This window comes from Pelobates fuscus, chromosome 6, assembly GCF_036172605.1.
Source record: "Pelobates fuscus isolate aPelFus1 chromosome 6, aPelFus1.pri, whole genome shotgun sequence".
Classification (NCBI taxonomy): domain Eukaryota; kingdom Metazoa; phylum Chordata; class Amphibia; order Anura; family Pelobatidae; genus Pelobates; species Pelobates fuscus.
In genome coordinates this window covers 101946093-101953813 of record NC_086322.1, presented here as the reverse complement: position 1 = coordinate 101953813, position 7721 = coordinate 101946093, and positions in this window count along the sequence as shown.

Below are 7721 nucleotides of genomic sequence, written 5' to 3'. Positions count from 1 at the left end.
GTATTCCTGAACCTATGCAGATAGGCAGTACTCATCTCACAGAGAGTGAGAGACAGTACAGGAGAAGGGAGGCCTTATGTATGTATTGTGGAGTCAGGGGTCATTTACGCCTAAACTGTCCCAATCGTTCGGGAAACGCTCGCACCTAAGTTCCTCTAGAGGACAGGCCTTGGGTGTTTCTACTTTGTCCTCTATTCACAACTACAAAGAGCTCAGGCTTCTGTTACCCGTTTCTTTAAAGTGGGAGAAGGGAGTAGTTAAGACTATGGCACTAATCGATTCTGGAGCTGCTGAGAGCTTTATAGATCAGGGTTTTGCTGCCAAGCATGCTATTCCATCCCAGTTAAAAGAGACACCACTGGCCGTTGAGGCCATCGATGGTAGACCGTTACTTGAGCCTGTTATTTTCCATGAGACCATACCGATTAACTTAACTGTTGGCATCCTACATAGAGAAGACATATCCTTACTGCTCATTTCTTCTCCGTCTATTCCCATAGTGCTGGGGTACTCCTGGTTGAGGAGACATAACCCTATTATTAATTGGGAGTCAGGGGAGATAGTTTCGTGGGGACAGAATTGTCAAGAGAAATGCTTGCGGAAAGTCTCACCTCTCGGCTTAACCAATACAGCGGCTAACTCTGATAATCCTACAGAGACACAAATTCCGTCTCAGTATCTAGATTTAAAGGCTGTATTTGACAAAAAGAAAGCCGATACCTTACCCCCACACAGGTCCTTTGATTGCAAAATTAACCTACTCCCTGGTACCATGCCGCCCAGAGGTCATGTATACCCGTTATCTACGAAAGAGAACTCAGTTCTAGAGGAGTATATTCACGAAAATTTAGACAAGGGATTCATTAGAAGGTCCTCCTCCCCTGCCGGGGCTGGATTTTTTTTTGTTAAAAAGAAGGATGGTTCTCTGAGGCCTTGTATTGATTATCGAGGCCTAAATAAGATAACCATTAAAAATGCCTATCCAATCCCCTTGATTACCGAACTCTTCGATCGTTTGAAGGGCTCTACAATTTTCACCAAGTTAGACCTCAGAGGGGCATATAACTTGGTGAGAATCCAGCAGGGACATGAGTGGATGACGGCATTCAATACTCGATATGGTCACTATGAATATACTGTTATGCCTTTTGGGTTATGCAATGCACCAGCTGTATTCCAGGATCTGATAAATGAGGTTCTTAGGGAATTTCAGCAAGATTGCGTCATTGTATACCTAGATGATATACTCATTCATTCTAGTGACATTGAGATTCATCACAAGCAAGTCAGGAGGGTTTTGCACAAGCTTCTCCAGCATGGCTTGTACTGCAAGCTGGAGAAATGTAGCTTTGATCAAACCCAGGTAACCTTTCTCGGCTATGTGATCTCTGGGGAGGGATTTAAGATGGATCCGGATAAGCTCCAATCCATTCTAGAGTGGCCTTTACCCAAAGGTCTTAAAGCCGTACAGAGATTTATTGGTTTTTCTAATTATTATAGGCGCTTTATTAAGGGCTATTCTTCCATTATCGCACCTATCACTAACATGACCAAACAGGGGGCTGATACTAAGAATTGGACTACTGAAGCTCTCCTGGCGTTCAAAACTCTCAAGGAGCTTTTCGCTTCCGCTCCAATTTTAGTTCACCCCGACACTTCTCTGCCTTTTTTACTTGAGGTAGACGCATCAGAGACTGGTTTAGGTGCTGTCCTATCTCAAAGGTTGGGTGTTGATAAACCATTACATCCATGTGGATTTTTCTCTAAAAAATTGACCGGTACTGAGAGCAGGTATGACATTGGTGACAGAGAATTACTAGCGGTTATCAAGGCTTTGAAAGAGTGGAGACATCTATTGGAAGGTACTTTACATCCTGTTACCATTCTGACAGACCACAAAAACTTGTCTTATATCGGAGAGGCCAAACGTCTGTCCTCCAGGCAGGCTCGTTGGTCGTTGTTTCTTACCCATTTCAATTACGTTCTGACTTACAGACCTGGGTCAAAGAATTCTAAAGCCGATGCGCTATCTCGCCAATATGAGCCCTCTGCCTCAGTTGAACCACTGTTGTCCTCCATTGTACCCAAATGCAATATTATTGCTAATACCAGTCTCAAAATTCATTCTCCGCTACTTGACCAGATCTTGAAGTCACAACATCTAGCTCCTGGAAACACTCCTGAGGGAAGAAACTTTGTTCCTCCTGAACTTCAACTGGAGCTCTTACAATGCTTTCACGAAAGTAAAATAGCTGGTCATCCTGGTATTCGCAAGACATACTCTCTGATATCCAAGGATTTCTGGTGGCCTTCACTTCGAAAAGATATTGAGGAGTTCATCGCAGCTTGTGAGACTTGTGCTAAGACTAAACTACTTCATGCATCTCCATGTGGTCTGTTACACCCCTTGGACATTCCTGAGAAACCTTGGTCCTGTTTGTCCATAGACTTTATCGTTGATTTGCCTGCTTCCAAGAGACAGACTGTTATTCTCACGGTGGTGGATAGATTTACTAAGATGGCCCATTTCGTGCCATTACCTAAACTTCCGACTTCTCCTGAATTGGCGGAGATTTTTGCGAGAGAGGTTTTTCGCCTACATGGGATTCCTTCAGAGATTGTTTCTGATAGAGGTTCTCAATTTGTCTCACGTTTCTGGAGATCCTTTTGTTCTCAAATGGGCATCAAATTGAACTTCTCCTCTGCCTATCACCCTCAGTCTAACGGAGCTGCTGAACGTACTAATCAAAAGATCGAACAGTATCTACGTTGCTTTGTTTCCGAACACCAGGACGATTGGGTCGGTCTGATTCCTTGGGCGGAGTTCGCACACAATAACCTTGTTTGCGATTCAACTCGCTCTAGCCCGTTCTTCATGAACTATGGCTTTCATCCTTCGATTTTTCCTTCGGTTTCCTCTTCTCAGGGGATACCGTCGGTTGATGATCATGTCGCCAACCTGAAGAAATTATGGGATCAGACTCGGCAAATTCTATTACATAGTTCCTCGCTGTTCAAGAAACACGCTGACAAGCATAGAAGAGCGGCTCCTGTTTTTGTTCCTGGGGATAGGGTATGGTTGAGTACCAAGAATATTCGCCTAAAAGTTCCATCTATGAAATTTGCTCCTCGTTTCATAGGCCCTTACAGGGTTCTCACTCGTATCAACCCGGTTGCGTATCGCCTTGCTCTGCCACCTGCCTTACGCATTCCTAACTCCTTTCATGTCTCCTTGTTGAAACCTCTTATTTGCAACAAATTCTCCTCTAAGGCCTCCTCACCTCGTCCTGTTCAGGTGGAGGGTCGGGAGGAGTACGAGGTCAGCTCCATCATTGACTCCAGAATTTCAAGGGGAAAATTGCAATATCTGGTCAACTGGAGGGGATATGGTCCTGAGGAGAGGAGTTGGGTACCTCAGGAGGACGTTCATGCTTCTCGCCTTCGCAGAGCATTTCACCTCCGCTTCCCATCTCGCCCCGGTTCATTCCGCCCGGTGGGCGTATCTGAGAGGGGGGGTACTGTCAGGGTACCTGAGGCCTCTACCTCTAAGGGAGGTAGAGACTTGGTGGTTTATCCGTCCAGGCGAGCTGTTTCCTCCGTTCCTCGCGGTTCATCCAGTCACTTAAACACCGGCCGCGAGGAATCCACGTCCTTTTCTAGCAGGACGCTCAATACGTGACGTCATGACGCTATCACGAGCGACCTGTCACTCAAGTCTCCGATATCCAATCGGTACTTGTCAGAGGCGTGATTACCATCTAGAGCCAGGGTATTTAAGCTTACTTCTCACTTCAGCTCATTGCCCTGTCGTGGTTCTAGCTTGTCTAGTCACTCAGCGCTCTGGTATTCTTGTTTGCTCTATTGGTTTTGACTCGGCTCGTTGTACTACCCTGCTTCTCTGTTATCCCTTGACCCGGCTTGTCTCTCGCTTATCTGTCTTCTCGTTCCCTCGACCTCGGCTTGTCTCTGACTATTCTCTATTACTCTCGGTACGTTAGTCCGGCCATTCTAAGGCCCGGTATACGTATCTTTCCTCTCTTTGTACTCTGCGTGTTGGATCCCTGTCCCGATCCTGACAACAGGTATATGTCAATAGCGTACTTCAGGACCCTTTTCAGATCTGAAATGGGATGCAAAGGGTTGCCTATGTCGCCTCTCTTATTTGTCCTCAGTCTGGAGCCCTTCTTAAATGCTATCCGCAAGAATGAATCGATCGCGGGAATTAGGGTAACCTGGGGAATGCAAAATATCCACGTGGATGGCCTCCTCTTCTCACTGCTCAGATCAATATGGCTTGTTCTTGAACCTTAAGGTCAATTTCACAAAGTCAGTAAGCCTGGGGATTGGCTGTGGATAGGCCCTTGCTGTCTTACTCAAAGCTATATTCCCCTTCCAATGGTGCAAAGAAGGTCTAAAATACCTCGGAATCTGGATATCAGTGGAGCTCTCTAGTATCTTTTGCTTAAATGTCATCTGGCTTGCGTACAAATGGACCTCCCAGCGTGGCGGTTTCCTCACATCACATGGCTGGACAGTGTTAAAGATTTGAAAACAAACATATGACCATACTTTCTTTACCTCTCACAGACCTTGCCAAATTCCATGTCCCACAGATGTTTTTCATGCAGGTCTGATGGTCATTCTCGAGACTATATGGTATCGTCGGCAGTCAAGAGTTAAATTTGCCATCGTAACATTTAGGGGGTCTGAGCCTCCTGGATCTGTTGGAGTACCACAAAGCAATTCACTTGCAAAGGATTATCGGATGGTTGCACCCACCACCTGACAAACTATGGATTGAGGTGGAAGCCATCTCGTTCCAATGGGTACTCTGTGGCTCACGGTCAGATTCACACATCATTAATCTTTAATCTGTTCCCGACCTTACCTCAGTAAATAGACAATTAACCTCTTATAAAACTATTTGTATTCAATCTCACACCCCGATGCATGCAATATCCTGATGTATCAATTACTAACTTCCCCATAAATGGAAGAACAGCTGCCTTACTACACAAGATACTGGGAACGGGACTTGGGACGCTCTGTTAACACACGAACAGTGGACTAAGATCTTCAAACTGTCTTGCAGCCTGCGCTCAAATCAACTCTCCAAGGATATTTACTTTTCAATGCTTACTCATGCTACTTTCGTGGTGCATAGTCACTGATATACTTCACGTATATAGAATGTGAACATATTGAATCTATTGTTAACAATCTCACAGAACATGCTACTATATGTATGTATGTTTTCCTATGTATACGTCGCCTCATACATTTTGTTGTTAATGACCTTTGAAACAATAAAACTTTGAATATCAATCAAAATATACATATTGTTCACCTCTCAAATTGTTGCACTTTAAAAAGACACAATGCCCCCAGCCCTCTTTATCTTAATGAGTGCAGTACCTCTTTAAAAATATATATATATTTAAAGTTTATTGATTACACAGCACAATAAAGCATATTAAGACAAAGCCTATGTAGGCAGAAAAGGATTGTATGTAGCAAATTCTGCACTGATTAGGTAATCCGTACATTGGACACCATATATCGAATTCGTATGCATGTTTAGATAGTGTGCCTGCTCATGAAGTCAATTTTTTTCAGAAAGTCAAATGTAGTTGTTCTGGTGTCTATATTCTGTCTCTGCAAGTATTTTCATGTAAACACTGCCTTTTCAGAGAAACTTTGCACTTTTTGTTCCAATAAACCTGCTTTCCTGCAGCAATCCTGAGTGCTTGGACCCATTGGCGGATCCAGGGGGGGGGGGGGCAACGGGGCAATTGCCCCCCCCGAGATTCTCCCCTGCCGGCTAATGCAGGGCTGGCATTGCCCAAGCGCAAGCCCTGCAATGTGCCTGCGGACCGGGGAGGGAGATCAGTGATCTCCCTCCCCGGTCCGCAGGCACATTACTGACAGCCGACCGAAAGCGGAGGGAGAGAGGACCCGGGAGCTGTTACCAGCAGCTCCTCCGGGTCCTCCTCTCGCGAGATTTGGAGAGTTGCCGCGGTTACCACGGCAACGCTCCAAATCTCACGAGAGTGAACTCTAGCCCTGGAGCGCGGGCTAGAGTTCACTGGAACCACTGGACCACCAGGGATTCCCCACTGGGACCACCAGGGATCCAGAAATGTCCCCCCTCCTCCTCAATAAAGGTAAGAAGGGAGGGGGGACATAAATATATTTTATTAAATACATTTTTTTAAATTAAAAAGCCTCCCTTCCTTCCTCCCCTCCCCCCCATACACACTGCCCAACATACACTGCCCCCATATACACACTGACCCCATACACACACTACACACACTGACCCCATACACACACTGACCCCATACACACACTACACACACTGACCCCATACACACACTGACCCCATACACACACTGACCCCATACACACACTACACACACTGACCCCATACACACACTACACACACTGACCCCATACACACACTACACACACTGACCCCATACACACACTACACACACTGACCCCATACACACACTGACCCCATACACACACTACACACACTGACCCCATACACACACTGACCCCATACACACACTGACCCCATACACACACTGACCCCATACACACACTACACACACTGCCCCCACACACACACTGCCCCCCCACACACACTGCCATCATACATACACACACTGCCCCCATACACACACTGTCCCCATACACACACTGTCCCCATACACACACTGACCCCATACACACACTACACACACTGACCCCATACACACACTGACCCCATACACACACTACACACACTGACCCCATACACACACTGACCCCATACACACACTGACCCCATACACACACTACACACACTGACCCCACACACACTGACCCCACACACACTGACCCCACACACACACTGACCCCACACACACACTGACCCCACACACACACTGACCCCATACACACACTGACCCCACACACACACTGACCCCACACACACACTGACCCCATACATACACACACTGCCCCCATACACACACACACTGCCCCCATACACACAAACACTTCCCCCATAAACACAAACACTGCCCCCATATACACACTGTCCCCATATACACACTGACCCCACACACACACTGACCCCATACACACAAACACTGCCCCCATACACACAAACACTGCCCCCATAAACACACTGACCCCATACACACACTGACCTCACACACACACTGCCCCATACATAAACACACTGTCCCCATACACACACTGTCCCCATATACACACTGTCCCCATACACACACTGACCCCATACACACACTGCCCCACAAACACTGCCCCACATACAAACACTACACACACTGACCCCATACACACACTGCCCCCACATACACACACTGCCCCCATACACACACTGCCCCACAAACACTGTCCCACAAACACTGTCCCCATACACACTGCCCCACAAACACTGCCCCGCACACACTGCACACACAGTGCCCTACACACACTGCTGCCCCCCCATACACACATTGCCCCAAACACACACACACACGACCCCCCCATACACACAGTGCCCCCCATGCACACACTGCCCCACACATACATACAGTGCCCCCCCATACACATACAGTGCCCCCTTACGCACTCACACTCACTTCACCGCTCACACACACACTGCACCTTTCACCCCTAACACACACCACTTCTCCTATGCCCTATATCCCAGCAGACCCCAGGTA